Here is an 8,057-nt window from a genome sequence, read left to right as displayed (position 1 = left end):
AATTCCATTAAAATTCCTGAAGTCAGAAAGAACGTTGCCTTTGAAATGGATATCAAGGGCAAACCTCTTCCTCAAGATATTTTTTCAAAGACCTAATTTCTTTATATTTACAATGAATATAATTTACAACTGAATGACCTGTGCACTGATAACCTCTTCATTTTTTCTTTTAGACTCTAAGATTTACAAATTTACTTTCAATGGCAGGGTTCTTGAGGACCAGCATTCCAACACAATCAGAATAATGGCCACACGCATTAACTTTCCCTATTCATCCACAGTGAATGAAATTCAGTTTTATTTTGACTGAATCTATGTAACTCACTGCCTTCCTTAAGAATTGTGACCTAGTTTTATTTTGACTGAATCTATGTAACTCACTGCCTTCCTTAAGAATTGTGACCTTGGGTCAATAAAAAAAAATATTTCACTCTTCTTGGTATGACTCATTATCAACATAATTATTATAAATTATCTAGGCTATATGGGGAGGTGCTCAAGGAACCAGGTAGTGATATGGGTGAATTAAAGGCTTTGCATATAGTAGGCATGAGAACTGCCACTTGAGTTGTATTGCCAGATAGTGTCTGAACAATTTTAATATGTAATATTTGTAACTGCTGAATGTAGTCCATATTAATAAGTTATGAGAAACAAATTTATGTTGTTTTCATTTTTTAAAGTCTATTTTGTGTTCTTTTGTGTTTGGTGTGTGTGTGTTTGTTCCACACCCTGACAAAGTATGGTGCTTGAGGACTAATACTGGCTATGCTCAAAGGACCATATGTCATACTGTGTATTGAACTAGGGTCTTATGAATGCATATATGTGTTCCAAACCATTAAGCTATCTCTCTAACTCATGGAGAAAATAATCTGGGTGGAATTTTGATATTGGTTATGATTTCCTAAAAATAAAATGCATTTGCAGTCTTCTGCTTTGGGCACTGGTAAAATCAATTATTCAATTTCCTTAAACTAACTCAAAGTTGTATTTTTCTTATACATGTTCCCTGGTAAATTAAAAAGAAAGATTAAGCCATTTTCCCATTTTTTTTTATTATTTTCTTTAGTCATCTTCTACAATGAGTCTTAGGTTCAAACATATTGTCTACATGAACTATTTTGCAGGGTGTTTGGGGGATGGGTTACTCCAATGGTGTTTGAGGTCTGGGGTCCACTTCTAGCAAAATAGCAGTAAAGGCCTGCCAGGTTTAGTCATCATAATTGATGATACACTGCTCCCAGGTTTGGCAGTGGTGGGCTCACTGGAAAAGCTCCAGCAATGTTCGGGGGACCATGTGGTAACAGGGATCAAACTTGCAGCATCATGTGTACAAGGCATGCTCTCCAGACTTTTGAGCTATCTCTTCTCCCCAAGGAAGATTTAAGAATAACTATAAATGGGGGACCGAAGAGATAGCACAACAGTGGCCGTTTTCCTAGCACGCAGCTGATCCAAAACAGATGGTGGTTTGAATCCTGGCATCCCATATGGGCCCCCGTGCCTGCCAGGAGCTATTTCTGAACACAGAGCCAAGAGTAACCCCTGAGCCCCGCAGGACTCAAAAAACCAAAATATAAGTTGGTCACTCGCTAAAGGAGCCATTTTTAAATAAATAATAAACAACAAATTGACAGTTCCTCAAAGACCATTGTTTCAATACTTACCTGGCAGGGGAGATACCATGATCAGGAAGGTGGTTTCCCCAGGGCCAGGCTTATCCATTGCACTTCGGATGTGCTGACCCCTGCGATTTTCCCAAATGTGGGAAACTCGACTGCATAATTTGTGATAGAGTGGGACTGAGTTATAAATTTTTTAAAAAAGAAAATAAAAGACCATTTGTTGACTAATTTCCTGGCCTCACTCAGCTTCCCCACAAGCTATACTATTGTTTCTGTTTGGAACATCCAGTCAGAGTCATAGGCTGAAGAAATGTTTTATTTCCTCCCATGTGATTACCCATTTGTGTTGATACCTACTCAAGAGCTAAATATAGAAGCTTCACATTATTAACAGGAATTTTGTCTTTGATAAGTTGTTCTCTTCTCACTAATTCTAAATACTATATATTTCTTGACAGCATGATTGAAGTAATTATCTTCTCTAAGTGCCAATTATCAAAGTAAGAGAGCACTCTACATTTAGCGTGAAATTGCCAGGATGCTCTTGGGTCAAAATATATGAAATTCTATAAGTTGCAAACACCTTCAGAATTTGTAACTCTGACCCTCTTTCTTGAACTCCAACCTCCAAGGTTATTTAAGTGTAATATAAATTACCTTTCTACCTCAGAATATAGCTTTTAAAATGATATTGTGAAGACTCTTGATAAAAGAACAACTATTTATATATATGTAATTTTAAAAACCTTGAAGGAAACAAATCACCAATTAATATTATTTTTCTAGCATGTTTTTTGTAGTTCACAGTGTCAATAATGCTTTGTTCAATGAATAAAATCTTTATAAATGTTTATTTACTTTATTTTATGTAAATTATTTTTAAGATTCAATATTTTTTAGCATGTTGTAGTTAAGAAAAATTCAAAGCAAAAAGGTTCATTAAGGATCTAGGTCTTTGTAAAGCAGTTGAATGCTTACCTTACATATGACTGAGCTGGGTTTGATCCCCAAATCCATGTATTTCCTCAAGTCTTCCAGGAGTTATCCCTGAGTGCAGAGTCTGGTATAAGCCCCAAGTACAGCCAGGTTTGACCCTCAAATATAACCAAAAAATACTTTAAAAATTTAAGCAACTTTCAGTTCCTCTAAAAGTTTATTATGAGCATAGGCTTTGGGCATTAAAGATCTGATGAATTTTTAGGCTCTGTTGTACTACAACAATATTTAATTATAAGAGACAAAATAGCCTCAATTAAACTACTAAATATTATTCTAGAATTAATAATTTATCCTTCAGGTTATTTGCTTTTCTTTGACTTATCATGGGCAAGTACAGATTATAAACTAAAATAAAAGGAAGAATTTAAAGAGAACAATTACTTTTAATATATAAAATATAAATAACAAAGCAAGTCAAAAAACCACTTTTAGATCTTCACTAGAAGATCTAATAAACAGTTATTATATTTGTCTTTAGAAAAATGAGTGATCTTAAATGCAATGATAGGAAATTATTGGAGTCAAAAAGACTGGATTTTAGTTGAGCAATATTATTTCCTCTCTATTGAGCTTAGCATTTCAGATTTCTATTATTAGATGACTCATCTTTGACTTCAAAGATTCATGCCTTACTTCCATTAACTAGTTTATTGAAGGAATAAAAAGATAATTCATGTAAAATACTTTATAAAATTTGAAGCACAAAAACATAAATATAGGGTATGTTTAAGTTGAAGTTGTACATTTGGAATTGATAAGCAATAGAATTACCAATTAACTCTACTCATACTCATATTTAATACACTTTATTTATAAGGACAAAGTAGCTTGCTTTAAAATATTCCTTCCTTTAAAATGTCCCCTGTAAGATTTAAGATATATTTTATTATTGAAAGAGTTTTTCTAGTGGCAGAGAGCCCGAAGTAAATGTTAAATTCAAATTTAAGTAAGTCTAAGCTCACTGTTATTTTGAATAATTTCTTATTTTTTCATGATTGAATGAATAGAATCATGTGTCTTATTTGTTTTCAAGTTTGGATTAAAATAATAACACATAACTGACTTTACTACAGAGCAAAGGAAGACATAGAGGTGAATATAATATAAAATAGTTGGTCCTTATTTTTTATCTGAATTGTGTCATCAGTTAGAAACTTATGTTAGAATTAGTCTTAATTCTAAAATTTCTGAAAATTTTATAACTTTCTTTTTTCTTTTTCTTTCTTCTTTACTTCTCTTTCTCCTCCTTTTCATTTTTCTTCTCCTCTTCCTCCTCCTTCTTCTTCACCTTCTCCTTCTCCCCCTCCTTTCTTCTTTTTTTTTTTGACTCTTACTCGATCCTAAAATTTGTTATGATTCTATCATAATGCAGAATCTATTCTTATGTACATATCATCTTTGATGATATTTATTATAGTTTGATCACATTTTGATACTTAAAGACTATTTAAAAATAATAAAAGACCCTAAAATGTGCTTATCAATAAAATTTTTACACACATAATTTGGTAAGAGTGTATGAATTTTTCACACCTAGACATCTTAAAAAATCCAGGGCTTGGGGCTGGAGATATAGCATGGAGGTAAGGCATTTGCCTTGCATACAGAAGAATGGTGGTTCAAATCCTGGCATCCCATATGGTCCTTCGAGCCTGCCAGGGGGATTTCTGAGCATAGAGCCAGGAGTAACCCCTGAGCGCTGCCAAGTGTGATCTAAAAACCAAAAGAAAAAAAAAAGAAAAGAAAAAAAATCCAGGGATTTCCAGGCATATCTACTTGCTATCTCTCTGACACTGATAAAGTTATTTAATCCTTTCTACATGTGATTACCCAATTAAATGGGGACTGATACCTATTTTATAGGATTGTTGTGAAAATTAAAATACTTGACATGTAGTTGAAAAGTAATAAATGCCGTCTCTTTTAAGATTTCAAATTCATTTCCCAAGAGAATGTACGCTTCTTGTAAAATAAGGGAATTTTCTTTTTATTTTCACATTTTTTTATTTAAACAACTTTATTACATACATGATTGTATTTGGGTTTTAGTCATGTAAAGAACACCACCCATCACCAGTGCAACATTCCCATCACCAATGCCCCAAATCTCCCTCCTCCCCAACCAACCCCCGCCTATACTCTAGACAGGCTTTCTATTTCCCTCATACATTCTCATTATTAGGATAGTTCAAAATGTAGTTATTTCTCTAACTAAACTCATCCCTGTTTGTGGTAAGCTTCATGAGGTGAGCTGTTACTTACAGCTCTTCTCCTTTTGTATCTGAAAGTTGTTATCGCTTCCTTTTCTTCTTTTTCTTATTTTCTTCTCTTCCCCTCCTCATCTTTTTCTTTCTTCTTCCTTTTTCTTCTCTTCTCTCCTCCTCTACCTCCTCCTCTTCTTCTTCCTCCTCTTTTTTCATCTTCTTTTTTCTCCCTCTTTTCCTCCTCCTTTTCTTCTCTTCTCCTCTCCTTTCTTCCTCTTCTTTTTCTTCCTCTTCCTCCTCCTTCTTCCTCCTCCTTCCTCCTCCTCCTCCTCCTCCTCCTCCTCCTCCTCCTCCTCCTCCTTCTTCTTCTTCTTCTTCTTCTTCTTCTTCTTCTTCTTCTTCTTCTTCTTCTTCTTCTTCTTCTTCTTCTTCTTCTTCTTCTTCTTCTCCTCCTCCTTCTTCTTCTTCTTCTTTCTTCTTTCTTTTTTTTGGGAGGGTCACACCTTATGGCACTTTGAGATTACTCCTGGCTCTGCACTCAGAAATAGCTCCTGGCCGGCACAGAGGAACAGACGGGATGCTGGGAATCTAACCACCATCAGCTTGTGGCAAGTCAAATGCCTTATCGCTTTGCTATCTCTCCAGCCCTTTAAAACTTTCTAAAAACTGTTGAGATTCAGGGGCTGTAGGATAGTTCAAGTGGGAAAGCATATCTATCCTATGTAGGTCCTTAGTTCAATGCCCAGCACTTCATGGTCACCTGAGCTCCTTAGTGTGGTCCTCGTATCACTTTAAACCACTTGATGCCCAATACCCAGGTGATCCTGGTGTCCTCTGAGTATCAAGAGGGTTCAATCCACATTATCTCTCTTATCCCACCAGACTCAATGTCCACCACGAGGGTTCTTGGCCATATCCTTTAAACACATTAGATATGGTTAATATGCACATACATATGTAAGGATATAGATATTCATTAATATACTAAAGCATCTCTCACTTATAAGTTCTTAAAAAAAACCTTTTGTAAAAACATTGTTATACTAAAAATTCTGTTTGACTTTAAAAGAAATTATAGCCGGATAGCTATGGGTTTTGTTCACATTCATAAAATTTGACCATCAGAATGGCAATTTAGACAAATAAAAATGCAGTTTGTTTGAATAAGAACTTAGATAGCTTTAAAAAAAAAAAACCACCCATATAGTATTAGGTGTCATGGGAAGAAGCCCATAATCCAGAAACTAAATAGTATAAAGAGAAAAAATTATTTCAAAATATTTTCTCTTAATATTGAGTTTATTGGTTTAGCTGTAAGTGTAGTTATTTCCAGGAGGCAAACTAAATGGAAAGAAAGGTTGTTATGATGTGCACGTTTTAAAACATTTCTTCTTAGTATGATACATTTTGAGCTTTAAAAATGAAAATATCAATACTTTTAAGAAGAACTTTAACAAACTTTCAAGGCGACAGATTTTCCCCATAAAGTGTCCACACAGCCTATGTCTCCCTCTTAACAATTCAGTCCTTCTATCTCTTACTTTAGCTCCTATGTGAGATGTATGAACAAATTTAAACATTTGACTTCAAAAAGTAAACTATTCCCACAAGTTCCTGGATTCCATGGAAACTAAACACAAGCATTTTAAAGGAGCTTTTAAAATATATAAACAGTACATTTACTGTAAAAAAAAAAGTGACATTTTATTTTAGATTAAACTTGGTCAAATTTTTCCAGCTGTTTTCTCAGTAAATAAATTTGGAGATTTCCCCTGCACAAGTATTCAGCTAGGACAAATAAGAAAAAAAAAAGGTCAGAACTATTTTTAAAGTTTTATTACTTAATACTGAAAAACTTTGTTCAAATCGCTTAGTTTTTCTAAGCCTCAATTTTGACATACATAAAACTAAAATATTGATGGTATCTGTTTCATAAATTGATAAAAAAATTTCAATATATGTAAGTCAAATTGCCATAACAGGGTTAGTTACAGAAGAATATCTTAATAAATTTAGCTCTGGATCTCCATTATTAGATACACAGTATTTTATTCATAAAATACTGAATTCACAAATTTACAGTGCCTTAACTAAATTGGAAAAATATTTGAATTAAACACATCAGATAAACAAAAACTTCAAATATTTTATTAAAATAAGTGAAGAGAAATGAACAGATGCTTTTGAGAGGAAGACAGGACCATTAATAGGCACATAATAATTACTCAGCATAATTTATCTTGAAGGGAATTTAAATCAAGACAGCAATGAGATATCATCTTAAACTAGTGATAATGACTCATATAACAAAGTAGTAGGAACAATTTGAGCTAGTGAGTATGTGATAAAAAAATTAATCAGGCTTTCTACTTTAGACAGGCTTTCTACTCTAGACAGGCTTTCTAGAGTACAGGCCAGTGTGGAGTGGGAAGGAAGGACATGTGGAAGGACATGAAAATGTTGCACTGGTGAAGGATTTTATATATATATATATATACTTAAAAAATAAAAAAAAAAGAAAAGAAAGATAAGCCTCCTAATTCTTACCACAGGCTGTGTTCTTTACACTGTATAGAAATAGGAGGTACAGTAAATGCACCCCATATACACCTCAACACAGGCCCTTTGCCTGTCTTTATTGTGAATTGGGGGACAAAAAAATGATAATCCCCATCCACTGCTGGTGGTAATGGTCTATGGTTCAAAATGGTATGGAGAGTACTCCATAAACTTAGATTTGATCTTGTATGACCCAGAAATTTTATTTTTGAATATCTATTCCCAGAGCTTTAAACATATATGAAAAAGGACTCCATTATTTATTGCCGCACTTAACTACAATACCAAAGATCTGGAATCAACCTAGTTGTACAATGACAGATGAATAGATTATGAGATGTGGTGCATATACACAATGCATACTATCTGCTGCAAGGAACCATGAACTCATCATTGCAAATAGATAACATGACTGAAGTTACAAGATACTGTATTGAGTGAAATAAGCCAGAAAAAAAGACAAGCACAAGATGATCTCACTTATCTGTGGTATAGGGAATACCTGCATGAGAAAATGTAATATAAATGGGGAAGCATAGGTCACTGTTGACCTCAGAAATTATGGAGGACAGAGAAGGAAAGCAATAAAGGAGGGAAGGAAGAAGATGAAAATTAATGGGAGAACAAAATTTGGGGTTTCTCTGATATTACTGATGTGGGAGAATGG

General features: G+C 33.9%; 2 non-coding genes across 2 annotated transcripts; both read left to right on the top strand.

Annotated features, from left to right (window-relative positions):
* Window positions 1-1,662: 1,662 nt before the first annotated feature.
* LOC126007750 (U1 spliceosomal RNA) lies at window positions 1,663-1,824 on the top strand. The gene has a single exon (XR_007495238.1). It is a non-coding gene; the product is annotated as a U1 spliceosomal RNA (small nuclear RNA).
* Window positions 1,825-7,361: 5,537 nt separating this feature from the next.
* On the top strand, window positions 7,362-7,489 carry LOC126007938 (small nucleolar RNA SNORA51). Its single transcript, XR_007495406.1, has one exon. It is a non-coding gene; the product is annotated as a small nucleolar RNA SNORA51 (small nucleolar RNA).
* The last annotated feature ends 568 nt before the right edge of the window (window positions 7,490-8,057 follow it).

The sequence above is a fragment of the Suncus etruscus genome, chromosome 4, assembly GCF_024139225.1.
Source record: "Suncus etruscus isolate mSunEtr1 chromosome 4, mSunEtr1.pri.cur, whole genome shotgun sequence".
Classification (NCBI taxonomy): domain Eukaryota; kingdom Metazoa; phylum Chordata; class Mammalia; order Eulipotyphla; family Soricidae; genus Suncus; species Suncus etruscus.
This window is presented reverse-complemented; position numbering and strand designations above follow the sequence as displayed.